General features: G+C 44.5%; 2 long non-coding RNA genes across 16 annotated transcripts in view; one reads left to right on the forward strand and one right to left on the reverse strand.

The window, feature by feature from the left end:
- LOC147356037 (uncharacterized) overlaps positions 1-12,975 on the forward strand; it is a 214,512-nt gene extending 201,537 nt beyond the window's left edge. For 2 of the 15 annotated variants that reach the window (XR_015142984.1, XR_015142982.1), the window contains 6 exons: positions 2,463-2,597; positions 2,771-2,900; positions 3,002-3,055; positions 8,889-9,926; positions 11,607-11,813; positions 12,508-12,975. This is a non-coding gene — a long non-coding RNA (uncharacterized LOC147356037). Of the gene's footprint in view, positions 1-2,462; positions 2,665-2,770; positions 2,901-3,001; positions 3,056-3,930; positions 6,087-8,888; positions 9,927-11,606; positions 11,814-12,507 lie in introns of those variants that run through there. The other 13 variants (XR_015142990.1, XR_015142991.1, XR_015142992.1 and 10 more) reach the window with 10 other exon arrangements.
- The window catches only part of LOC147356039 (uncharacterized), an 86,928-nt gene that overhangs the window by 38,371 nt on the left and 21,720 nt on the right, over positions 1-26,837 (reverse strand). The gene's annotated exons all lie outside the window — the stretch shown is intronic.

The following is a 26,837-nucleotide window of genomic DNA, read 5'->3' on the forward strand; positions in this document are numbered from 1 at the left end:
TCTTACAAGCAGGAGTGGCGAGCACTGCGTCTGCTCCATGAAGGATGGAGGCGCAGGAGTGCCCTCTCACGGATCCCAGGGAGCCTGGAAACTTGTTGAATTACCAAGTGGGAAAATACATCGTTTCTTTGGAAATGGAAATTTCTCATAGGAAAATGCAGTGAGTTTTCTCTCTTGTTTTATGTGGAATAAATAAATGTAACTGTTTATAATGTTTTTATAATCCAAAATTTAGCATCATAGATTTATTAACTTTAAAAAATTCCTAGGTATTTTTAGATCTATGGGGAAACATGAACTCTGAACATTACTATTAAAATGCAAAACAGGTACAATTTTTGCTCACTTTTCTCTGTAAGGATAAAGTAAATAATGGATCCCTTATGGCTGTTCTTTCTCTACTGGGTTTTCTTTTCTTGTTAGTGGAGTGTTAATTTTTATCACACCCCACTTACACAGTGTGCTATCATAATTTTTATACTATTAAACAATCCCGTGAAAAGGCAGTGAGCAGCATTCTCAGTTTAACGTCACTAAGAACCACCTTAACATTGATATCTCCTGAATATGGTATTTGAACATACAATCTGTACTTTGTTTAAAACATTTCTGCTCATATTTTCCATGATTTTATTCACACGTGTATGGAAAGATGAAAAGCCATCACTCAGGTAGGTGTACTAACAACGGGGATCACTAGACCATTAGCCCCAAGGCTCCTTCTCAGAGGTGATTAGACTTCAAGCGGCCGCCTCTGTGTGAATGTCCGTTGAGGCCTCTGTGTGAATGTCATTTCTCTACTTATTATCCAGTTTGCTGAAAACCAGAATGCACTCCTGATTGTAGTGTGGCAAATATATTCAGACTTAATTTGAAAATAGATATAATTCATTAAATTGTATTCAACACCCATATTTTTTGTTAACCACACATACAGGTGACAGAATTTGCATGAAGGGATCTGCCAGGATTCTTATCTTTCTCATTTTTTTTAACCTCAAAATAGAGAACTTGAATCCCAAGAGATGGTGTTACTCGGAATTAAATTTTAAATGGTATATAGTTAGGTTTGTATTTGTCTCGTAAATTAAAGTTATATTTTTGGCAACAGGAACCAGAGACTTGGCTGGTGGAAAGAAATAAACAAATTCTTCCTTCCCTTGTTTTGTCTGAATTCCTTCCTTCCTCTGTCAGAAATCACAATGCACTCTTCAAAAAGAGCACGCCGTGAGTCAGAGAGCTCCTGACCCTCTTGCTTTTGTTCTGAGTAAACCAGCATCGCCTGTGACACAGCTCAACACCGGGGCCCCCTGCCTGTTACCCTAATTGACAGCGCCCTTGACACGTGTAGCCATGCCTCCTCTCTGAGCGGCTAGCAGATTTGAGCAAATTGGGAGGGGTGGGGGGAAGAAACCAGTCACTCCTGCTCCTTCATCTCCAGGAGAATAAAGCGCCAGCTTGACTGTTTGGGATCAAGTCAGAAACTCAGGACGACATTATTTGCAAGAAACATACATGCAAGGAGAGGCACTTCCCGAGACGGACAATAAGAATTGTGAGAGCAGGAGTCCTAGGGCCTCCGACGTGGCCCCTGGACCAGGATACAGCTGTGTGACTGATCAACAAAGGGAGTTTCAAAGGGTTCCTGGACAGGGATGAATAAAATTACTCATCTAAAGGCAGGTGCAGTAGAAAGGAGGAACGCTCTTAACTCCTAACGTGGAGAATACTTGGAAGGGTCCAAGACGAGGAGAGCAAGAAAATTACAGAAGGCAGCTCAGATGTGCATGGTGACACTGATAAATTAGTAATACAGCCTCAGGCTTTTGGCCAAGGAAGCTGCCAACACCGTGGCTCAAACTGTCATGAGACATGTTTAGTGCTAAGTCAAGAAAAGTCAAATTTCACTCTCCTTATCTAGTGGAGAGCAAGAAATATATATATTTAAAGGGCCCAGGAGGCTCAGGAGGGAGGGGATGTACATATAGCTGATTCACATTGTCGTACGGCATTGTAAAGAAATGGTTGTTCCGTTGCTAGGTCATGTCCAACTCTTTGCAACCCCCTGGACTGCATGCAGCACGCCAGGTGTCTCTGTCCTCCACTGTGGTTGGAGCATGGTTAAATTCATGTCCACTGAGTCGGTGATGCCATCCAATCATCTCATTCTGTCATCCCCTTCTCCCGCCTTCAATCTTCCCCAGCATCAGGGTCTTTTCCAAAGAGTCAGTTCTTTGCATCAGGTGGCCTAAGTATTGGAGCTTCAGCATAAGTCCTTCCCATGAATATTCAGGACTGATTTCCTTTAGGATTACAATTTATGTAATTATAAAGCAATTACTCTCCAATTAAAAATAAAATGTCCCATTACAATTCAGTTTACTACTAAGCTTTTCTTTGCTTATCAAGACAGAGGATTTCACTAAGAAAAAAAAATCTGCTAATCATTCCATCTTTGACAGGGATCACGGAATGTTCCCAAATTCAAGAGAGAGGACTCCAGCTAAGCCGGTGGTCACTTGTGGATCGTTTCCCACAAATTTTCAGACAGCAAGACCAACTTTGCCACACACGAGGCAGTCTAACCAGGAGTTCTGGTGAGAAAGACTGTCAGGAACACCGAAGATATGAGTGGCTCCTGTCCGCGTAAGCTCTGCAAAACCGGTGCCTGTTCCTTAGCGATAAGGGTTGGATTCCTCTGCTTGTTGACAAAACTGTTCAATCATTAATTTATCCAACTAATAGTTACTGCGTGTTTATTATGTTCCAGAGCCTCGAAGAGAGCTAACTCTTACTACGTGGTAGCAGTTTCGGACGAATGTGCACTACATGTGAACCTAAGCTTTTGCAGTTTTTTGAATATGTTGAATTGATACCACCATCAAGATAAAACTCCTAAGGTGATTATTGTTTTCTTTTTTAAAATGTGTTTCTTCTGTTTTAAATTATAAGCCTCTGGGAGCAAGGACTGAATCCAGGCTGTTTTCATTTTTCCTCATAGACACTGTCGAAGGCCCTCAATATTTTCTGCAGATACTAACTGAGATACAAATATGTAAGTGTACAAATATAATAGTCATTTATTAGCATGGAAGGCAAAATGTTGATTGAACAAGTGTAATTAAGCAGAAAATTCCTATTGTTTATAATCAGTTATTCCATACATCCAGGCTTCCCTGATGGCTCAGTGGTAAAGAATCCACCTGAGAGGCAGGAGATGAGCGTTCAATCCCTGGATCAGGAAGATCCCCTGGGGGAGGAAACGGCAACCCATCCCAGTATTCTTGCCTGGAAAATTCCGTGGACAGAGGAGCCTGGTGTGCTACAGTCGAAAGGGTTGCAAAGAGTCGGACATGACTGAAGGACGGAATATGCACACCTTCCATCCATCCATCCTCTGTCCACCCCTCCATTCATTCACCCATTGATTTATTTATTCATCATGTTTTTGTTGATATCCTATCATTTGTCAAGAATAATGCAGATGATAAGGATAAAAAGGTAAATATGTCAGACATTGGGCTTCCCAGGTGGCACAGTGGTAAAGAATCTGCCTGTCAATGCAGTAGATGCAAGAGACACAGGTTTGACCCCTGGGTTGGGAAGATCCCCAAAGAAGGAAATGGCAACCCACTCCAGTTTTGTTGCCTGGAGAATCCCAGGGACAGAGGAGCCTGGCGGCTACAGTCCACGGGGTCGCAAAGAGTGGATGCAACTAAACAGTTAACAGCAGTGGGCTCTGCAGTTTCAGGGAGATTGTGCTTTTCTGAGGGAGAATGTAAACCAACAGTTACATGTTCTGATAAATGAGAAGAAAGAAGCTGAACAGATACACCCTAGAGAACAATGAGAAGACGTTACCTTAGATTATACTCCTCCTGAAGGAGGTGACATTTAATAGGCACTGACAGAGAATTTTGTTACTTGCAGGAGCAAAGGCTCCAGCAGAGGAAGAGCTTGGTGACACCTTCTGTCCTGGGTTGACGATGTCCCCACCAAAATCCACACCTGCCCAGACACCTCAGGATGTGACCTGATGTGGGTCTCTACAGATATTATCATGTTAGAATGAGGTCATCCTGGTTTGGGGCCCTCATCCAAAGACTAGTATCTTTGTAAGGGGAGAGGGCCCTGGACACAGACACGGGAAAGAAGGCCATCCCACACGAGAGGCAGAGGTGCCAGGCGTGCTGCCATGAGCAGAACAGCAGGGGTCACCAGCAGCCAGCAGAGGCCAGGGGGGGTCATTCCTGCACCCTGCAGGGGGGGCCTGGCCCTGCCAACACCTTGACCTTGGACTTCTAGCCTCCTAAGCTATGGGAAAAAAGTTCTCTTGCTTAAAGCCATTCAGCTTGTGATAATTTGTTACAACTGCCATAGAGAAATGATGTGCCTAGGAACTGTCAGAAGACCTCTTCTGAGCCCACTTTTCTAGTTCATTATTTGTTATAAAGTTATTTCTCTCCCATTTATAGTCCCTCTCATTTAGGTGGGACCTGCCTTATCAGATGGAGAAGGAAATGGCAACCCACTCCAGTGTTCTTGCCTGGAGAATCCCAGGGACCGGGGAGCCTGGTGGGCCGCCGTCTATGGGGTCACACAGAGTCGGACACGACTGAAGCAACTTAGCCTCATCAGAGGGACCGAACAACCATCAGCACATAAGTCTGACTCAGGCCTGGAGAACACTGTGACCATTCAAAGATGGCCTGAGACTCTAGGGGAACCACTGCAGTCTGATGCGCCTGAGCACCGAGGTTGCTGTAACGTTCTCCTGGCTTAGTGATCCCCTGTGTGGTTTTAGTGTCCTGGAAAACTCCTAAGTTTTCAAAATCAAATTTAAGTGTTCCATTGTCTGTAAAACCTTCTCTGCTGCTTTCTCACTGTGTGATCAATACCTTTTGCTTAATTTCCGTACCTGCCACCCTAATTTATTCTGGTGTATTGGGCACCCACCCACAGTGTTTGAGGCCCTGTGCTCCACAGTAGAGATTTAGGGAAAAAGTGATGGCGGCCGCTCTCGGAGAATTTATAAACAATCCGGCAAGAATGAAAATATAAGCCAGCACTAGCGATATAGCATAAACATCATATGACAGAGATGCATTCAAAACACGTCATTCGACTGATTCAAACTGGTAATTGACAGCAGGAACTTAATTTTTGATGAAAGGGTGTTTCATATGATGAATAGATGTGTCATGAGAAAGAGGTCATACTTGCATGAACCAGTGAGTCAGAAAGGCTGAGTGGAGAAACGTCTTTGGAGATGAGCCATCGGAAACCAGGAGAAAAACGGGGATCGGACACGTGAAGGCCACGTCAATGTTAGCACAAAGGAGAAAAGAAGAGGCCCCAAGCCAGGGAGACGTGAGAGATTTTAAAAAGAAGAGGAGATGAACAAGAAATTTAAAAGGAATGGAGAAAATAAGGTGAAAAATATATAGAAGTGATTCAATGTATGTAAAATTGATATTCCTAAGAAAGAAAAGTACTGAGACAGAAAACAAAACTAAAATCAAATATTGAATTATGGACACAGATAGATGTCTAATACATTGACTAGATGCCAAAGACATAGGAGGGAAAACAGAGAAGGGGTGAGAGAGCCAATAACTGTAATGACTAAGGATAAATTGGAATATTCTTTACCGTCTGATTCTTGTTTGTGTCCGTTCTAATTGTTCCTCAATAGTGGAGACAGTGAAGGGGCTCACTGAAGCAGTTATGGTGGAGCATTTTGCAAACGCCAGCCACATGGTGGGGCTGCCTGATGAAAACCGCTCGCTCCCACCACCTCTGGGAGAAATGCTGTCCCCAGGAACTCTTCCTGCAGGAAGCTCCAGGGCCTCTGTCATGGGCAGAAAGAGACACCGGCCTTGTGACCCCGTGAAGACTGCTCAGCAGGGCTCCGGGTAGGCTCAGAGGCAGTGAAGAATACCACGGACAAGCAGAGAGTTTTGCTTAAGAGCCGTAGAAGTAGGACGTTATTGAAGCAAAAACAATAATAAGCAAAACAAAACAGTTCATTTCTCCCCTTCTAGATCCGTCTTCCAATCTCAAAAAATAAAATCTAGCAAAACTCAGATTCATCCAAAATACTTTTACTCTGAGGAGATGTAAATATAAGTTCATTTAAGCAAGTGGTCCTTACGATTTCTGTCCTGTGGGTCACTGGAGAAAATAATTAATTGTGAGCAATAAAAGCCAAGTTCTGACTTTTAAAACTAAATTCCCAGGGAAGGCAGCACTGCATTCCTACCGGACTGTTTACTGAATGAATGTGGCTGGCTAATACTTTCACGAGTACGGAGAAATTCAGCACGGAAAAGGCTCCCTGGGGTCTTTCACTGGCACGAAGTAGGCAGAGAAGATGAAAATCCATGGGAACGTAGAGGAGGCTTTCCACGTCAGCTTAAGACTTTCAGAAAGTGTTCAGAACGAGAACACTGATGAACCGAGTTCTTTAAGACAGAGTAACACAATACTGGGTGGCGGGTGGGGCGGGGAGGAGAAACTATTTCAAATAAAAAAAGATAAAAAATAGCAAGGAATGGTTGCATAAATAACCCAGCATTTTTGCAAAACCACAAGTTATTTGGACTCATGATACCCACAGGATGAGTAAGACTTAGCTGGGGGAAGACGTGAAGGGACGGGTATTTTCGGCAGAGAAAACTGTGTGGGAAGACCCTGGGGAGAGGGGCAGGCGCCTCTGCAGAGCTGAAGGGGAGCATTGTGGAGGGCCCCCGGGGGGATCTGGGGGTGGGAGGCTGGGCGGGGCCGCCTCCATTGGTGACTGGCAGGCAAGTTAAAGGTGGTATTTTGTCCTTAGCTCACAGAGAAGCTATTAAGGGCTTTACAGAGGGATGGACACCCTGCGGAGGACGGATTAGGAGGAGGCAAGCGTAAGCACAGGGAAAGCAAAGCAAGGCTGTACTTAGCCAGGCAAGACACGACAGAGGTGTGGGCCGGGCTTGTGGTCCTAGGGTTGAAGAAAGACAGGTCAACGAATAGGAATGACAAAACCTAAGAGAATTTGGGTGGCAAGGGTCCATTTAATTTACAGCTGTGGGGACATGTGGAATTTTCAGATTTGTAAGTTGGGATGTGACTTGACCTGACCATTGTATGATGGATCAAAAGAGCAAAGGCAGCCTGGGTTTTCTGAACAAGTCAGCGAGAAAGAGAAAAAGGGGACATAGTGACAGAAAACACTAAGAAGACAGCGTACCCAGCTCCTGATGAGTGACGAGTAGGAATGATGGAGGATGGAACGTCAGATGAGCGGATCTCTGGCGGAGGTACCAAGTGCAGGGCTGTGACTGAGGGGAAAACTGTAGGAGACAGAAGATTTGGGGAGTAAATAATACATTGACATTGGATGTGCTCAGCTTGTGGGGCATCTCAGAGTGTGTCTTCCCTGGATCGGGAAGACCCCTGGTAGAAGGGCATGGCAACCCACTCCAGTATTCCTGCCTGGAGCATCCCATGGACAGAGGAGCCTGGAGAGCTGCAGTCCATGGGGTTGCAAAGGAGTCTGACGTGACTGAGCAACTAACACGGTAACTTTCCACTTTGAGAGTGTGTAGGAACAGGTAAGAGGCTTGGGAGGAAGGCCTGGACGCATCAGAGAGAATCAGTCATCAAGGCAGAGGTGACGTTTGAAGGCACAACTTCGCATGATTGTTCTAGAAGGATATTTGAGACAATTAGGATGCTAAACCTCTCGTTGCTGTTTTACCCAGCGACTGGACGCTTAAGGCACATGCCCCTCACACCCAGCCCTTTCCTCATGCAGAGGTTTTGAGCACGGACGCAAGTTCACCCCAAGGTGAGAGGGCCACAACAACCACCAAAACAAAACAGACCCATTTTCAGAGTTTCCGTGTCATGTCTAAGTGACTGAAAGCCACTGATACAGACTCATCAGCACAGGCGTCGCTGAGGAGCAGCAGAAGTGCCTGAGATAGTGGCCCTCACACAGTGGGCTCTCAGAACACGCGCTGAATGTTGGCCACAGCAAGAGAACACTGAGCAAGACGAAAGCAGAAAGCAGTTGAAGAGGACAAAGGAAAACTAGGAAAGATGGTGCCAAAGAAGTGATAAAACCCAGATAAAAACTGTCAAAAGTACGTGGGTGGGTTTATCACACTCTATTTTTAGGGGATTTCAAGTTTTTTTAAATCCTGAAGTATATCTGATTTACAGTGTTGTGTTAATTTCGGGTGTACAGCAAATAAATTCAGTTATATGTGTGTGTGTGTGTGTAATAAATATTCTTTTTCACATTCTTTTCCCTTAGGAGTTCTTAGAAAATATTGAGTATGGTTCCCTGTGCTATACCATAGATCCTGTTGTTTACCTATTATATATATATACACACACACACATTATATATATATATATACACACATGCACACACATTTTTTATATATATACACACACACACGTTTTATATATATATATATACACACAATTTTATATATATACACACACACATTTTATATATGTATATATAAATAAATAATAGTGTGTGTGCTCGGGGCTTCCCCGGTGACACTAGTGAGGAAGAATCCACCTGGCAGTGCAGGAGACCCAAGAGACCCAGGTTTGACCCCTGGGTTAGGAAGATCCCTGGAGTAGGGAATGGCCACTGACTCCAGTATTCCTGCCTGGAAAATTCCATGGAAGAGGAGCCTGGTGGGCTACAGTCCATGGGGCCTCAAAGCGTCGGCCACAACTGAGCCGCTGAGCACGCACAGCCCACGCTCATCTCAGACTCCCAGCTTGTCCCTCTCCCACCCTTTCCTCTCTAGTAACCGTAAGTTTACTCTGTCTGTGAGTCTGCTTCTCTTTTGTAAATAACTTCATCTGTGTCGTTTTAGGTTTCACAGACGAGTGGCGTATGATAAAGTGTGTCTCTTCTGGCTCCCTTCACTTCGTATGATGACCCAGGTCCATCCGTGTCGCTGCAAGTGGTGTTGCCTCATTCTTTCCTGCGGCTGAGCAGTACTCCATTTTATACATGCACCACGTCTTCATCCGTTCCTCTGTCCATCAGTGGACATTTAGGTTGCTTCCATGTCTTGGCTGTTGGAAACAGTGCTGTTACGAAGCCTGGGGTGCATGTATCTTTTGGAATTCTGGTTTTCTTTGGAGATACATACACATATCTCTCTCTCTCCGGGAGTGGGACTGCTGGATCGTGTGGTGACTCTGTTATTTGCTTTTCAAGGTACCTCTGTACTGTTCTCCACAGTGGCTGCGCCAGTTGACATCCCCACCAGCAGCGTAGGAAGGCTCCTTTTGCTTCACACCCTCTCCAGCATTTATTGTTTGTAGACTTTATGGTGGCTATTCTGATGGGTGTGAAGTGATACCTCAATGTAGTTTTAACTCGCATCTCTCTAATAATTAGCAACGTTGAGCATTTTCTCGTGTGCCTGTGGGCTGTCTGTCATCTCTGGAGAAATGTCTGCTTAGATCTTCTGTCCACGCTCCATTTTAATTAAGTTTTCATGGATGTACAGTTGATTTCCAGTGTTGCGTTAGTTTCGGATGTATAGCAAAGCGATTCAGTTATGTATATTCTTTTTCAGGTTTTTTACAGGATATTGGGTGTTGTTTCCTGTGCTATATAGTAGTCCATCCTGTTTATCTCTTTTGTATGTAGTAGTTTATATCTGTTAACTGCAAATGCCTGATTTTTCTCTCCCCTTCTCCACCGCCTTTGGTAACCATAAGCTTCGTTTCTATGTCTGTGAGTCTGTTTCAGGTTTATCACACTATTTTAATTGTTTCTTTCCTCTGATTTAAATAGATTTCAGGCTTCTGTCCACCAAAGCTAATAATAGCCACGTGGGCAACCATCTCTGAGCTGCATCCTAAACAAGGCGAATTCGGGACAAACGACGTTTCACTCAGTAAGACAGCCTTCCTTGAACATCACCCCTTTACCTGCCTCTCAAAGCAAACATCAGAAAGCTGGGGATAACTGACTATAGCAGCAAAACCACTAACAAACATTTTTAAGGATGAAGTATTGGTAACAAATTGTGTAAGTCAGCCCCCACGAACAATCACAACACATATGCAAGCATGGGGAGGTGTTGAGACTGGGGGTTCTTGACTGGGAGCTCCTTTGAACTTTTGTCTTCTGAGCCTGTGGCATATGGTAGGCACTCCATAGGATGTCTGATGAAGTAGAGCAAACGGAATTTCCAAACTGGGAACCGGGATTTTCTTTAGCTTCTACCTTCCGGAATGCTTCTGATCCACCAACTCTTGCCTCTGGCTGGCTGCCACCTACTCATCCTCAAAACCTCTGCCTAGATGTCACCTCCACCAGCCTTCCTGCAGCCTCCCGGCCCCTCTCACCCCTGGATTGCCTCTCCCCTCCATCATCTCAGGGCTGAGTTAGAGGCCCCTTGTACTAGCTGCTAAGGAGGGGGGGTTCTCAAGGAAGGGCAGTGTCACACCCCTCCTTTCTGACATTTGACCATATCTGGAGACATTTTTGGTGACGAGATGGTGCATTGGCATCTACTGAGCAGAGGCCAAGGATGGTGCCAAACATCCTCAAACACACAGGACAGCTCCCCGCATCTCAAAATCACCTGCCTTAAGTGCCCTTGAAACTCAGAGAAGCCCTGTGCGAAAGCCTTCCTGTGTATCTCCCGTGTATCTATCATGCTGGGTGGTAGTTCCTTTTATCTACACTTTATACCCTTTACAGACAGAAACTTTTATCTGCTTTATTCAAATTATATGGCATCACAGGCCACAGTGTTGCACTTACAGACCAAGGGCCATGAATTAATTTGTTGCTGGAGCCTTTGATTTCTAGTGTCTGGTCTCAAACCCCGAACAGGAATGAGCGAGTACACGTTACCTTCTTCTTGCCTGCTGCAGACTCATCTCTCGACTCCTGGCCCATTCACGTGATCTTGGCGAATCTGCCAGCGTCTTTGTTATCTCAGTATTTCCAGTTAGACTCTGTTGCTGTGTATGATGTGGAGTTTTATTCTTTTTGTTGTTGTTGTTCAGTCATTAAGTCGTGTCCAACTCTCTGCGACCCCATGGACTGCAGCCTGCCAGGCTCCTCTGTCCTCTACTATCTCCTGGAGTCTGCTCAAATTCGTGTCCATTGAGTCAATGATGCTGGCTAACCATCTCATCCTTTGTCGCCCCCTTCTCCTTTTGCCTTTATTCTTTAAGATTGTGTATATACAATTTTAAAGATAAACTTTTCCCGAGCATTAACCCTTGGGGTGCCAGACCACTCACATTTCTGCATGATGTAAAGTGTGTCTTTCTGTCCTCCACTGGCTTCCATCTTTGCTGCGCCTCTGCAGGCATGGAAAGAGGCCACAGACTTACCGTCATTCTGTTGCCCAAGAGTCTTCACTGGGGACAGATATTTGAATGGATTCATTTCCTATTACAGCACCTTGTTCTCCCTCATCTGCATTTTACTTACCTACTTTAAGAACTGACAGAGGTTGGTTCAGTGTAATTTCCTTCAACCGACAGCCCTGGTGCCTGTTTTTCTGTTAGTTTTGTGTTTAAACGTTCAATGGATTTGTTTTCTGTTCCTTTTTCAGCCAGTAACTTGTGAGACCCCCTCAAGGGATAATATTATCTTCTCTGAACAATCTGGACAATGATGTCAGCCCACCAGGAAGGGGATGCTGGCAGCGTGGCTCCTGGGAGATGAGCATCTGTCTGGTTTCCCACGGAGCTCATCTGATGGCACACCAAGGTGTGCATTTCCACGGGACCTCGGGGACCCCACTGAGAGAGCCAGCACGGTATTTACTACTGCTCACTCTTTAGGAAAAGGGGGAGCAGAGCAGTAGCACAAGCAAGGACTTTGGAGTCCGCGAGACTTGCCTTTGAGACTTGGCATTGTTATTCTTTTTAGTTCTGTGACTAGGAGCATTCTTAACTCCATCTTCCTTATCTGTAAAGGCGTGCTAAGTCACTTCAGTCATGTCCAACTCTCTGTGACCCCATGGACTGTAGCCCGTCAGGCTCCTTTCTCCGTGGGATTCTCCAGGCAAGAATACTGGAGTGGGTTGCTGTGCCCTCCTGCAGGGGGGTTGAACCTGAGTCTCTTATGTCTAGTGCATTGGCAGGCGGGTTCTTTACCACTAGCACCACCTGGGGGGCCCCTCCTTATCTGTAAGCAGGAGGTAATACCTACTTCAGATGCTTAAAGAATCAACACATGCAAATATTTAGCAAGTGATCAGACCAGTACTCAGTATTCAGTAAATTCAAGCCCCTTAATTTTCCAAATGGGGCTTCCCTGGTGGCTCAGCTAGCAAAGAATCCGCCTGCAATGCAGGAGACCTGAGTTTGATCCCTGGGTTGGAAAGATGCCCTGGAGAAGGGAATCGCAACCCACTCCAGTGTTCTTGCCTGGAGAATCCCATGGACAGGGGAGCCTGGTGGGCTACAGTCCATGGAGTCATAACTTTTTTTTTTTTTTTTTTTTTACAGGTAATCGCCTGATAGTGAATTAAAGAGTTCAAGTATAAGATTCACTCTGAAATCCTTTTTCTAATGAAAGCGCGATGGGTGCACTGAATCAAAGCAACAGATTTGATCCTCTGCATGAAGAATACAAAGTGCAGCAGAAGGCACAGCGTGCTTTTCCCTGGGGGACTTCATCTGAGGTCACAGAGCTCTGTGGACCCTCTGATCAAGTGTCCCCAGGCAGCTCTCATCAGACAGGCAACACGCGAGGCTTCTATTCTTCTCCGTTTTCACGTGGCTGCCTGTCTCCTCTCAATCTCAAGGCCCAGAGATTCCAGCTGGTTAATACGTTGCATACTGTGCGGTAGATGCTATTTTAAATTAAGACACTGTATGAGCACATGCAAGAAGCGTAAAAAAAGCCATTTGACTTTCTTTTTTTTTGACATTTCCATACTTTTCTGCATAAATACTCAGAGGACACCTTCTAAATCTCTCCAGTGGTCTGTCACAGCTAAACTCCAGGGAAATACAGGTGACAGCAGCTGAGTCCCGGGAAATACGAGAAAAGCAAGTGACTCAAAACCTCGGGCGGCCCCGCCCTGCCTCTTCTTCCGCAAGGATTTTGGGCCTGGGTGATCACTCTTCCTCCGCGGGAGGTAACCTGGGTCTTTGATGCCGCTCTTGCATATTTGGGATGCCGCAGACCTTGGATTCCCAAGACGTGGTATGTAGCATGCAGAGCGAGCTTTTTTTCTTTTTTTAAAATTTTCTAGATCTGGCTTTACTTTTTATTTCCCTTTTTAAAATTAATTTATTTTAATTGGAGGATAATTACTTTACAATATTGTGATGTCTCTGCCATACATACATCAACCTGAATTGGCCTCGGGTTACATGTGTCCCCTCACCCTGAAACCCCCTCCTCAGCCTGTCCCTCTGGGTTGTCCCAGAGCACCGGCTTTGGGTGCCCTGCTCCATGCACAGGACTTGCACCAGTCAGCTAGTTCACGTATGGCCATGTACGTGCTTCCGTGCTACTCTCTCAGGTCACCCACTGACAGCCCCACATGCAGGGCAGCAAAGGGGATGCAGACGTAAGTAACAGACTCTTGGACTCAGAGACGCTTTAACAACGTGTTCTCGGGAAATGAATCTCCCGTGTCAGGGCCTGACATTGATCCAAGCTGCTCTGGGAGTGGGAGGCCCTGACATGTTTGCCAAGTGGATGGCTTCTCTGAGATCAGCATTCAGATGCCACATTATCAGTAATAATAATCTGCTCCTGCTGCTGCTGCTAAGTCACTTCAGTTGTGCCCGACCCTGTGCGACCCCGACAGCAGCCCACCAGGCTCCACCGTCCCTGGGATTCTCCAGGCAAGAACACCGGACTGGGTTGCCATTTCCTTCTCCAATGTATGAAAATGAAAGTGAAGTCACCCAGTCGTGTCCGACTCTTCGAGACCCCGTGGACTGCAGCCTACCAGGCTCCTCCATCCATGGGAATTTCCAGGCAAGAGTACCAGAGTGGGTTTCCATTGCCTTCTCCAAATAATATGCTAAAGCTCCTCACTCACTCAGATATTTACCCCCTAAAGCCTGACAAAAGCTTTCAATCTTCCCTGGTCTGTATTTTAAGTAGGATCTTACCTCTGCTAAGTTAAAATTTTTTTTTCATGATGGCAAGCTAAACCTGTCTTCTCAGTAGGTCTCATGCCATTTTTATGTAAATTAAATGCCTAAAACTTCCTGGGTTCCATCCCTGGGTTGGGAAGCTCCATTGGAGTAGGAGATTGCTACCCAATCCAGTATGCTTGCCTGGAAAATTCTATGGACAGAGGAACTTGGTGAGCTGTAGTCCATGGGGTCTCAAAGAGCTGGACGTGACTCATTTAAGAGGAAAACGTATCAGGTGGAGGCCCTTTGCCGACCTGTATTGTCTTGTGTGTTTCTCTGTCAGAAACATTATCTCTCAAATACCTCTAAGAACAATGGATATTAAAAAAGATAAAGAATGAGCCCAGTTGAAGAACTCGATACTATCCTTTGTTTTCAGTCCCACAAAGTGAAAGAGGATTGTACCTTTAGATTTGTAACAAATAGGCGCATATAAGGGTTTAGACATTTGCTTAAGGCTGTTTGGGTGATAACAAATGTAGCAAGTCGAATTCTTAGCCTATGACTCAAAGGTATAAGAACTTTCTTTGCCTCTCTGTCACTGAATTCTGTTTTTAACTTCAGTTGCCCTCTGTTGGCCCTCAGGTGGCGCTAGTGGTAAAGAGCCCACCTGCCAAGGCAGGAGACATATAAGGTGTGTGCTTGATCCCTGGTTCAGGAAGATCCCCTAGAGGAGAGCACGGCAACCCACTCCAGTATTCTTGCCTGGAGAATCCCATGGACAGAGGAGCCTGGTGGGCTACAGCCATAGGGTCACAAAGAGTCGGACATGAGTGAAGCAACTTAGTACACATGCAGAGGTTGAGGGAGAGGTCTTATTTGGTCTCTCTTGTTTAAGAATATCCACGGTCAGATCCTAATTCCTCTGGTCCTCCATCCGCCTCGTGAGACTGAGTGCACTGTCCCTCACCTCTAACGTCAAGGCCTGGCAGGGTGTGGTGCTTGTCATTTTGGTGCCTCTCCTGGGTGCACGAGCATCATTTTCTTGCCCCCAGATAACACTCACCCTGGAAATTTTGTGGGATGAAAAGCCTGTTGGCATGTAGGTCACCCCTGAGCATGACTGAATGCCCTGTTCCATCTGGCGCAGCAGACTGCAGGGGCACAGTCTCTGCTCTCTGTGCTTCTGCACAACTACCTTGGGTTCTGCATGTCTGCATTGGGTGATAGGGCCCGCATCCCAAGGAGACAGCAGTTTCTCAAAACCTCAGCAGTTTAAACTCTCCTGTCTTCTGCTAAGGAGCTTCCCACTGCATTCTGGGAAGACTAAAACTTGTGTCTATACAGGAGCTGTGCTATGAGTTCATGTGGGCTTTTAATCTGTTGTTTGGACCTCCACAGAGATTGAACCAGACCTGCCTTTGAGTGTTTGAGTGTCTCCTGTGAAGGCACAGGTCAGCAGTGGCCTGCCACAAGGGCAGGGGCTCTGGGTGCAGCAGACCTGGTTCACACAGTGTGGGGCATAAGCCCTCTTGGAAGAGGTTGCCATTAACCCCACCACAGAACCGCCAAGCAGACAATCCACAGACTGCAGAACAATTATACCAAATAAATTCTTGCACCGTTAAGAAAGTTCTAGGACCTACAACAGATTTCCCAACCTGGGAATCTGGCAAAGGGACTGAGAACCCCTAGGAAATTTGACCTTGGAGGGTAGTAGGAGTTGATTACAGAACTCACACAGGACTGGGGAAACAGACTCTTGGAGGGCACAAACAAAACCTTGTGCTCACCAGGACCCAGGAGAAAAGAGCAATGACCCCACAAGAGACTGACCCAAACTTGGCTGAGAGTGTCCAGGAGTCTCTGGCAGAGGCGTGGGTCAACAATGATCTGCTGCAGGGCCAGGGGCACTGAATACATCAGTGTGTGCACAAGGCCTTTTGAAGGAGGTCACCATTATCTTCATTACCTCCACCATAGTTTGGTCTCAGGTCAAACAACAGGGAGGGAACACAGCCCCACTCATCAACAGAAAATCGGATTAAAGATTTACTGAGCGTGGCTCTGCCCATCAGAACAAGACCCATTTCCCGCCACAGTCCATCTCTCCAGTCAGAAAGCTTCCATAAGCCTCTTACCGTTCTCCATCAGAGGGCAGACAGAATGAAAACCACAATTACAGAAAACTAACCAATCTGATCACATGGACCACAACCTTGTCTAACTCAATGAAACTATGAGCCATGCCGTGTAGGGCCACCCAAGATGGATGGGTCATGGTGGAGAGTTCTAACAAAACGTGGTCCACTGGAGAAGGGAATGTTAGGCCACTTCAGTATTCTTGCCTTGAGAACCCCATGAACAGTATGAAAAGGCAAAAAGACATGACGTTGAAAAATGAACCCCCTAGGTTTGTAGGTGCCCAATATGCTACTGGAGAAGAGTAGAGAAATAACTCCAGAAAGCAAAAGGAGATGGAGCCAAAGCAAAAACTGCCCAGCTGTGGATGTGACTGGTGATGGAAGTAAAGTCTGATGCTGTAAAGAGTGATGCTGCATAGGAACCTGGAATGCTAGGACCATTAATGAAGGCAAATTGGAAGTGGTCAAACAGGAGATGTCAAGCATGAACATTCAACATTTTAGGAATCAGTGAACTAAATTGGACTGGAATGGGTGAATTTAACTCAGATGACCATTATATCTACAACTGTGGGAAAGAATCCCTTAGAAGAAATGGAATAGCCCTCATAGTCAACAAAAGAGTCCAAAATGCAGTACTTGGGTACAATCTCAAAAATTACAGAACGATCTCTGTTCATTTCCAAGGCAAACAATTCAGTATCACAGTAATCCAAGTCTATGCCCCAAACACTAATGCTGAAGAAGCTGAAGTTGATCGGTTCTATGAAGCACCTACAAGACCTTCTAGAACTGACACCCAAAAAAGATGTTCTTTTCATTATAGGGGAGTGGAATGCAAAAGTAGGTAGTTAAGAGATACGTGGAATAACAGGCAAGTTTGGTCTTGAAGTACAAAATGAAAAAGGGCAAAGGCTAATAGAATTCTGCCAAGAGAACTCACTGGTCATTGCAAACATCCTCTTCCAATAACACAAGAGAAGATTCTACACATGGACATCACCAGATGGTCAATACTGAAATCAGATTGATTATATTCTTTGCAGCCAAAGATGGAGAAGCTCTATACAGTCAGCAAAAACAAGACTGGGAGCTGACTGTGGCTCAGATCATGAACCCCTTATTGCAAAATTTAGATTTAAATTGAAGAAAGTAGGGGAAACCACTAGACTGTTCATATATGACCTAAATCAAATCCCTTATGATTATACAGTGGACGTGAGAAATAGATTCAAGGGATTAGATCTGATAGACAGAGTGCCTGAAGAACTATGGACCAGAGGTTCATGACATCATACAGGAGGCAGGGATCAAAACTATCCTCAAGAAAAAGAAATGCAAAAATGCAAAATGGTTGTCTGAGGAGGCCTTACAAATAGCTGAGAAAAGAAGAGAAGTGAAAGGCAAAGAAGAAAAGGAAAGATACACCCCTTTGAATACAGAGTTCCAAAGAATAGCGAGGAGAGATAAGAAAGCCTTCCTCAGTGATCAATGCAAAGAAATAGAGGAAAACAATAGAATGAGAAAGACTAGAGATCTTCTCAAGAAAATTAGAGATACCAAGGGAATATTTCGTGCAAAGATGGGCTTGATAAAGGACAGAAATGGTATGGACCTAACAGAAGCAGAAGATATTAAGAAGAGGTGGCAAGAATACACAGAAGAACTGTACAAAAAAGATCTTCATGACCCAGATAATCACGATGGTGTGATCACTCACCTAGAGCCCCACATCCTAGAGTATGAAGTCAAGTGGGCCTTAGGAAGCATCACTACAAACAAAGCTAGTGGAGGTGATGGAATTCCAGTTGAGCTTTTTCAAATCCTAAAAGATGATGCTGTGAAAGTGCTGCAGTCAATTTGCCAGCAAATTTGGAAAACTCAGCAGTGGCCACAGGACTGGAAAAGGTCAATTTTCATTCCAATCCCAAAGAAGGGCAATGCCAAGGAATATTCAAACTACCCCATAACTGCTTGCATTTCACACACTAGCAAAGTAATGCTCAAAATTCTCCAATCCAGGCTTCAACAGTACATGAACCGAGAACTTCCAGATGTTCAAGCTGGATTTAGAAAAGGCAGAGGAAGCAGAGATCAAATTGCCAACAACTGTTGGATCGTGGAAAAGCAAGAGAACTACAGAAAAACATCTACTTCTGCTTTATTGACTATGCCAAAGCCTTTGACTGTGTGGATCACAACAAACTGTGGAAAATTCTTAAACAGATGGGAATACCAAACCATCTTACCTGCCTCCTGCAAAACCTGTATGCTGGCCAAGAAACAACAGTTAGAACCTGACATGGAATGATGGACTACTTCCAAATTGGGGAAAGAGTCCATCATGGCTGTATACTGTACCCTGCTTATATAACTTATATGCAGAGTACATCCTGTAAAATGCTGGGCTAGATGAAGCACAAGCTGGAATCAAGATTGCAGGGAGAAATATCAATAACCTCAGATACACAGATGACACCACCCTTTTGGCAGAAAGCAAAGAGGAACTAAATAGCCTCTTGATGAAAGTTAAAGAGGAGAGTGAAAAAGTTGGCTTAAAACTCAACATTCAGAAAACTAAGATCATGGCATCTGGTCCCATCACTTCATGGCAAATAAATGGGGCAACAATGGGAACAGTGGCAGACTTTATTCCCTGGGGCTCCAAATTCACTGAAGATGGTGACTGCAACCATGAAATTAAAAGACACTTGTTCCTTGAAAGAAAAGCTATGCCCAACCTAGACAGCATATTAAAAAGCAGAGACAGTACTTTGGCACCAAAGGTCCGTCAAGTCAAAGCTATGGTTTTTCCAGTAGTCATGTATAGAGTTAGAGTTGGACTATGAAGAAAGCTGAGCTTCGGAGAACTGATGCTTTTGAACTGTGGTGTTGAAGAAGACTCTTGAGAGTCCCTTGGACTGCAAGGAGATCAAACCAGTCAAACTTATAGGAAATCAGTTCTGAATATTCATTGAAGGACTGATGTTGAAGCTCCAATACATTGACCACCTGATGTGAAGAACTGACTCATTGGAAAAGACCCTGATGCTGGGAAAGATTGAAGGCAGGAGGAGAAGAGCATGACAGAGGATGAGACGGTTGGATGGCATCACTGACTTGATGGACATGAGTTTGAGTAAGCTCCGGGAGTTGGTGATGGACAGGGAAGCCTGGTGTGCTGCAGGCTATGGGGTCGCAAAGAGTTGGACATGACTGAGTGGTCCATCTTGGGCCCCCTTCTCTTTGAGGCTTTTGCTTTTGTCAAGCAGAAGTCAGAAATGGCCCTTCCCTTCACTTTATATTATGTAAGACCTCTTTCTTAATACATCTCAATATTAATGGCCTGAGTACTCAAATTGCAGGAAGGTTAAGAAGTATAAGGAAAAACAGGTATAAAACCCTGGTTCTTATTTTCATACTTCACTAAATATGACTGAGTTTTAACTATGGGTCATGCTAAGTCTTAACAACATTTTAAGAGAGCTTTATATTTTATAGAATACCTTATTTTCAGCATATATATGATCCTGCAATTCCACTGCTACATATATATGCAAAAATAAAAGTAAAAACATGAATTCCAAAAGATACATGCACCCCCGTGTTCACTGTAGCATTATTTATAATAGCCTAAATATAGAAACTACCCAAGTGTCCATGGACAGATGAATGGATAAAGAAGATGTGATGTACACAGACACACGCAGTGGAATGCTAGCCATAAAAAAGAGTGAAATTCTGTCATTTGCAGCAATGTTGCAAATGTTGACAGACCCAGAAAGTATGTTTCTTAATGAAATAATTCAGATAGGTAAAGATAAATATGGTTTCATCTCTTATATGTGGAAACTAAAAACAAAAGAAGCAAATGTGTATAACAAACATATATATATATATATATATATATATATATATATATATAGGAAACGAACCAGTAGATATCAGTGAGGAGAGGAAATAGGGGAGGGGCAAAATATAAGCATAACATTAAGAGATAGAAACTACTGTGCATAAAATAAACAATCAGACTATATTGTATAGAACAGGGAAATACAGTCATTATTTTGTAATAACTTTAAATGGAACATAATCTATAAAAATATTGAATCATTATGCTGTATACCTGAAAATGACATAATGTAAATCAACTATACTTCAGTTGAACTCCGGGAGTTGGTGATGAACAGGGAGGCCTGGTGTGCTGCAGCTCATGGGGTCGCAAAGAGTCGGACACGACTGACTGACTGAACTGAACTGAACTGAAATGAAGGTAAAGAAAATCTTAAACAATTATGTCTCTTAGGGCTTTTCTCCAAATGACCTTGAACTTTTCTGACTCTGAAAATCAATTTTTTCCAAGTCAGGTCTCTCAACAGCTAGACTCTGCAACTAACAGGTAGAAGGGTGAAGATAAGAAGAGCGAGGGAAGAATAATAAACGGGCCAAAGACCAAATCCTATTTGGCTGCTTTGGTTTCAGCACGGATTTTACTTTATTTTTCTGACTATCGTAAGTGTGATGAGACCCTAGCGACCCTTATGAGCAGGAAGAATGCCTTTATATCTTATTTTCTCTGTGTGCAATATACATCTTCATCAACTCACTTTGTCTGCCAAATATTTGTTCCTCTCAGGATCCTTCCTTCCTCAGGCTGAGTTAGTGGTCTCTTTCCATAGGCTTTCCAAATGCCTTGTCTCATTGTTAGAATGAATCACGAGTTGCATTTATTTCAATAGATGTCTAGTTTTGTCTTTTTGTCTACTATTGTCTGTTTACAGTTTTTTTGTTTTTTCTTACCATTTTTTTACCTTTGTATTTCTGATGTCTAGCGCAGCACCTGGATGTTCATTAAAGGTTCACTGTGGGGCGGGGGGAAGGGCAGGTAAAGAGTAAACTGTGTTCTGTAGAGCTGGGCCGTAAAGTTCATTCATTCATTTTTTAATGTCTGAGTAATACTCCATTGTGTATATGTACCACAGCTTTCTTATCCATTCATCTGCTGATGGACATTTAGGTTGCTTCCATGTCCTGGCTGTTATAAACAGTGCTGCGATGAACATTGGGGTACACGTGTCTCTTTCAATTCTGGTTTCCTTGGTGTGTATGCCCAGGTTCAGGATGGGGAACACGTGTACACCCATGGCAGATTCATGTTGATGTATGGCAAAACCAATACAATATTGTAAAGTAACTAGCCTCTAATTAAAATTAAAAAATTTAAATTTTAAAAAAAGTTCATTCATTCAACGAGCCAGTCAGTCATCTAAAACTACTCCTTGAGCACCTACTATATGCTAATTAAGCATGGTCTAGGCATTAGCTTTAGTACCATGAACAAAAGAGAAAAAAATCCCCATTGAGATTACTTTCTAATAAAGGATGAAGATGATAACAAACAGAGAAAATATCAGGTTGTGATCAGTGGTCTGAAGGAAATTAAGCAAAGTGGAGAAACGGGTTAAGGGGGGAGGCAGATAGGAGGGTACTGTCTTTTACAGAGGCCAATTCCAAAAGGCCTGACCACCTCACGTAAGACTGTATGTGGGCAGAGACCTGAAGGACTCGTGGAAACAGATGATGTGGGTATCGGGGGGGCCGGGGGGCATTCCATGCAGAGGAAACAACAAATGCAAAGGTTCTGAGGCAAAATGGTACCCACTGTGCTTAAGGAACAGTGGTGAAGCCGTGTCAGCAGAGAAGGGTAGGGCAGCTAGTTACGTCTGGAAAGTCTTTCATGCAGGTATTTAAGTCTTTGACAAAGGTTTTGGATTTTATTTTAAGTGTGATAGAAGCTTGTCAGAAGGTTCTGGAACATCAGATTGACATGACATAAAGTCACAATTGACATGGCTTTAGTTTTTAATGCCCTGGAATAGGGCTTCCCTGGTAGCTCAGTTGGTAAAGAATCTGCCTGCAATGCAGGAAACCTGGTTCGATTATTAGGTCAGGAAGATCCGCTGGAGAAGGGACAGGCTACCCACTTCAGGATTCTTGGCCTTCCCTGATAGCTCAGTTGGTAAAGAATCCACCTGCAATGCAGGAGACCTGGCTTCTATCCCTGGGTTGGGAAGCTCCCCTGGAGAAGGGAAAGGCTACCCACTCCAGTATTCTGGCCTGGAGAGTTCCACGGACTGCATAGTCACAGAGTCGGACACGTCTGAGCGACTTTCACTTTCAGTGTTTAGAGTATCACTCTGAATGCTGTGGTGGAGAAGCCTGTATGGAGCCGTGGTGGATGCAGGAACCCTGGTTAACCACTGAGACAGTGCAGGAGAGCTGCTGGGGGCTTAGACCTGGGCTTGCCTTGGAAGGAAAATTATGACCAACCTAGACAGTGTATTCAAAAGCAGAGACATTACTTTGCCAACAAAGGTCCGTCTAGTCAAGGCTATGGTTTTTCCAGTAGTCATGTATGGGTGAGTTGGACCATAAAGAAAGCTGAGCGCCCAAGAATTGATGCTTTTGAATTGTGGTGTTGGAAAAGACTCTTTAGAGTCCCTTGGACTGCAAGAAGATCTAACCAGTCCATCCTAAAGGAGATCAGTCCTGGGTGTTCATTGGAAGCTGAAACTCCAATACTTTGGCCACCTCATGTGAAGAGCTGACTCATTTGAAAAGACCCCGATGGTGAGAAAGATTGAGGGCAGGAGGAGAAGGGGACGACAGAGGATGAGATGGCATCACCGACTTGATGGACATGGGTTTCGGTGAACTCCGGGAGGTGGTAATGGATAGGGAGGCCTGGTGTGCTGCGGTTCATGGGGTCGCAGAGTCGGACATGACTGAGTGACTGAACTGAACTGAATTGAGAAGTGGACTGATTCTGGAAGCGTCTGGAAGGCAAAGCCCACAGCATTTCCTAACAGAATGGGGTGGATGTTGAGATGCACGTCCAGATTAGGGGTGCCTTCAGAATCTGGGGCTTGACTAATTTGGTCAGTGGTCCTGCTCCATCCTGAGAAGAGGATGCAGAGGGCAGAGCTATTTTGTGGGTGTGGGTGAAAGAGGAGCCCTGCTCTGGACAGTGCTCAGGAGGGAAGCTCTCCTTGACCCTCTGAGGGGCCCTGGCTGGGTCCAAAAGTTAAACTGACAGAGACAGATTAACAGGAGAAAAGTAGATACATTTTAGTAAAATCTTACCTATATGGGAATCTTCACAAGAGAATGAAGACATGAAGAAGTGGCCATAGAAGGAAGCTTTTATACCTTCCAGACAAGGAAATAAGCCATTGTGAAGAATTGACAAGACAAAGGCGTTTGCGTGAAGTGGCAGCTAAGGAGATGAAGGTTAGTTTAACAAGGTCTGCTTGTACAAATTTTTTGGTCAGGAATTCCCAGTCCCTGGTGATAAGGTGTCCCTCCTCCTGGTACAGCGATGGGAGCTTTCACACGGGCGTTTGATGACCAGAGGTGCCCGTCTACTTCTGAAGTCCAGAGAAGGGGGGAGGCTGGTCAGAGTGCCCTTCCTGCTTCTGCCATGTGAGGAAATTCTTTCCGTTTAAGGCAGTTGACACGCCAAGGTGCCTCATTCGGGATGCATGAACCCCGTCACCGTGTTTATTCACAGGTGTCTCTGACATAGAGGTTGGGTGTGGACAGGTGACTCCAGGAGTCAGCAGTGGATGGGAGAATGAGAGACTGGAGACGCAGGTCTCGAAGTCATGGGTGGGGTGAGGTTACACAGTGAATCTACACACAGAGATCAAGGGATGTGGCCTGGGCACGTCAGTGTTTTGTCAGAGCAAGTGGAAGAGTTGAGTGTGTGCTCTCTCAGTCGTGTCTGATTCTTTGTGACCCCATGGACTGCAGCCCATCAGGATCCTCTGTCCTTGGGATTCTCCAGGCAAGAATACTGGAGGAGGTTGCCATTCCCTTCTCCAGGGGAGCTTCCCAAGCCAAGGACTGAACCCATGTCTCCTGCACTGCGGGCATATTCTTTACCCACTGAGCCATCGGGGAAGCCCCAAGTTGAAGAGGATGGAGAAAAAGGAAAAAGTGTTGCTCCTCTACTGCTGAAGTCCAGGTAGCCAAAGTAGATGGGAGTTTTCAGATGGTGGTCAGTTCCATCAAAAGATGCTGAAAGGCAGGTTAGGATGAAGATGGAGAATTCTGGATTGACTTTGGTGATGAAGTGGTCATTGACATAATCAATGTCAATAGAGAAGTGGGGACTAAAGTCACTGGAGTGTGTTCCAAAGATTTGAAGGAATAGTGGAAATACTAAGTGTATACAGTTCTTTATAGGAGATTTCCTATAAAAGGAGTAGATAAATAAGGTGCAGCCAGACACAGATTTGGGTAAAGAGAAAGACTATTTTTGAACTTTTGATCTTGAAATGACAGTAGATGCACAAAGTGCTGCAAAATTTGCAGAGATCCCATGTTCCCCTCACCCAGCCTCGTGGTAATACAAAGGGTTTTTAGCAATAGCTTAACATGTCTCCGTGTCTCGTTTAGTCTAAGGTGTCTGCTTCCAACTTCTTTTTTTCCCATGAGTTTTAATTGGTGAAAACTGTGTTGTTTGTCTTATATACTTTCCCATATTCTGGATTTTGATTATTGCATCCTCATGAAAGATTTCGGAGAAGGCAATGGCACTCCACTCCAGTACTCTTGCCTGGAAAATCCCATGGATGGAGGAGCCTGGTGGGCTGCAATCCATGGGGTCGCTAAGAGTTGGACACAACTGAGCAACTTCACTTTCACTTTTCACTTTCATGCATTGGAGAAGGAAATGGCAATCCACTCCAGTGTTCTTGCCTGGAGAATCCCAGGGACGGGGGAGCCTGGTGGGCTGCCGTCTATGGGGTCACACAGAGTCGGACATGACTGAAGTGACTTAGCAGCAGTAGCAGTAGCAGCATGAAAGATTTTAACTCATTCTTTTGTATGCCTTGTTCTGATATGTATTTTCCTATAATTTTATGTAGAACGTTTATATGGACAGTCTTATGTCCTAGGGTTGGTACTTTTAAACGTGATATATCTGAGTTTTATAGTCTAGCCTAATTATTATAGTAATACTATTTTGATCTTATTTTCATCATTTTATTTTTGGTTTTCTATTAGTTCCACTTTTTCTCTTTGATATTCCATGCTCTCTTTTGAACTGATGGTAATTTAAAAAATTCCTTCAATTAAAAAGTCCTTTGACAGATGGATAAAGAGGCTGTGGTACATATACACAGTGGAATATTACTCATTCATAAAAGGAACACATTTGAGTCGGTTGAACTGAGGTGGATGAACCTAGAGCCTCTTATGCAGAGAGAAGAAAATCAGAAAAAGAAATATTGTGTACTAAGCATATGTATGGAATCCAGAAAATGGAACTGGTGAACCTATTTGCAGGGCAGGATGCACAGACAGAGAGAACAGACTTCTGGACACGGTGGGGGAAGGAGAAAAGCCGCCAGTGGGAAGCTGCTGTAGAGCGCAGGGGACTCAGCCTGGTGCTCTGTGACGGTCTAGAGGGGTTCGGGGAGGGAAGCTCGAGAGGGAGGGAATGTATGTATGCATGTAACTCACTCACGTTGTTGTTCAGCAGGAACCAGCATATTTACACCACAAAGCAATTCTCATCCAATAAGAATTTTTTTTAAACCTGTAGCTTTATGTGCTTCCTCCCCCACAATCGTCTATCCTAGAAACCTGTTTATTTCCAGTGTAGCACTTACCACAAGCATTGTTTTTAGCTTACTTAAAAACAGTAACACATTTATTGAGTACAAAAATAAGATGTATCACATTTTTGCATTCTTGGGGAAATTATCCCGTGTATTGGGGAACATAGATTACATAGGTCATTGCTCCTGTAAAGCCCTTAGCAGGTGAGGGGATAAGACCTTCTCCACAGCACACAAGTGGAAAGGCTGGACTCACATCTGAGCGGGGCATTGCAACTTGTGGAAAGACGCCCTGTGTGTGGTTTACATGTTTATCGGTGGGAACTTGTGTGAATTTTCATCTGATGGCTCCTGTCTTCCCCTGAAATAAGAAGTTGAACATATGAAGGTGTGATGAGGAGCTGCTGGGTTGGGGATTACGGGAAAGAGTCACCTAGCAGAGGGCCGATCTCTGGACTAAGAAAGTGCAGTAGGAGCACAGTTAACCCTTAGACTCTGTAAAGTTTGTGGTCTTCATCTTAAAGCAGGGTCAAGCAGAGTTTGTTTCTCTTCAGTTACATTCAGTTGTTTGGGTGAAAGGGTGGAATAAGTGGAGAGTTGAATTTTAGCCAGGGTTGGGGTCTCAAACAGAAAGCAGGACAAAAAAGAGACAGTGGTAAGATAACTGGAGAGCCACATTAAGGAGTGATTTCTATGATGGGTCATGGAATCTAAACTCAGTAAGGAGGGAAGAGAGGGCATGAGGTAAAGAACAGTTGATGGACTGGAAACCCCAGTGGAGTCGCACATTTTTGGAGTTTAGATTCTGGAGTGAGCAAGCTTGAAAAGCAGGCAGCTGGAGTCAGAGAAGGGGAATGTGTGAAAGGAGATTGTGGAACCACTGCAGTGATTCGTTGGTAATAAATACACCTGGATAAAAACTATAGGAGGGAAAAACTGAACTGAAGAATCACCGAGATTATGA

This window comes from Bos grunniens, chromosome 16 (assembly GCF_055505025.1).
Source record: "Bos grunniens cultivar Pamir isolate PY7600 chromosome 16, Bosgru_T2T1.0, whole genome shotgun sequence".
In the NCBI taxonomy this organism is placed as follows: Eukaryota; Metazoa; Chordata; class Mammalia; order Artiodactyla; family Bovidae; genus Bos; species Bos grunniens.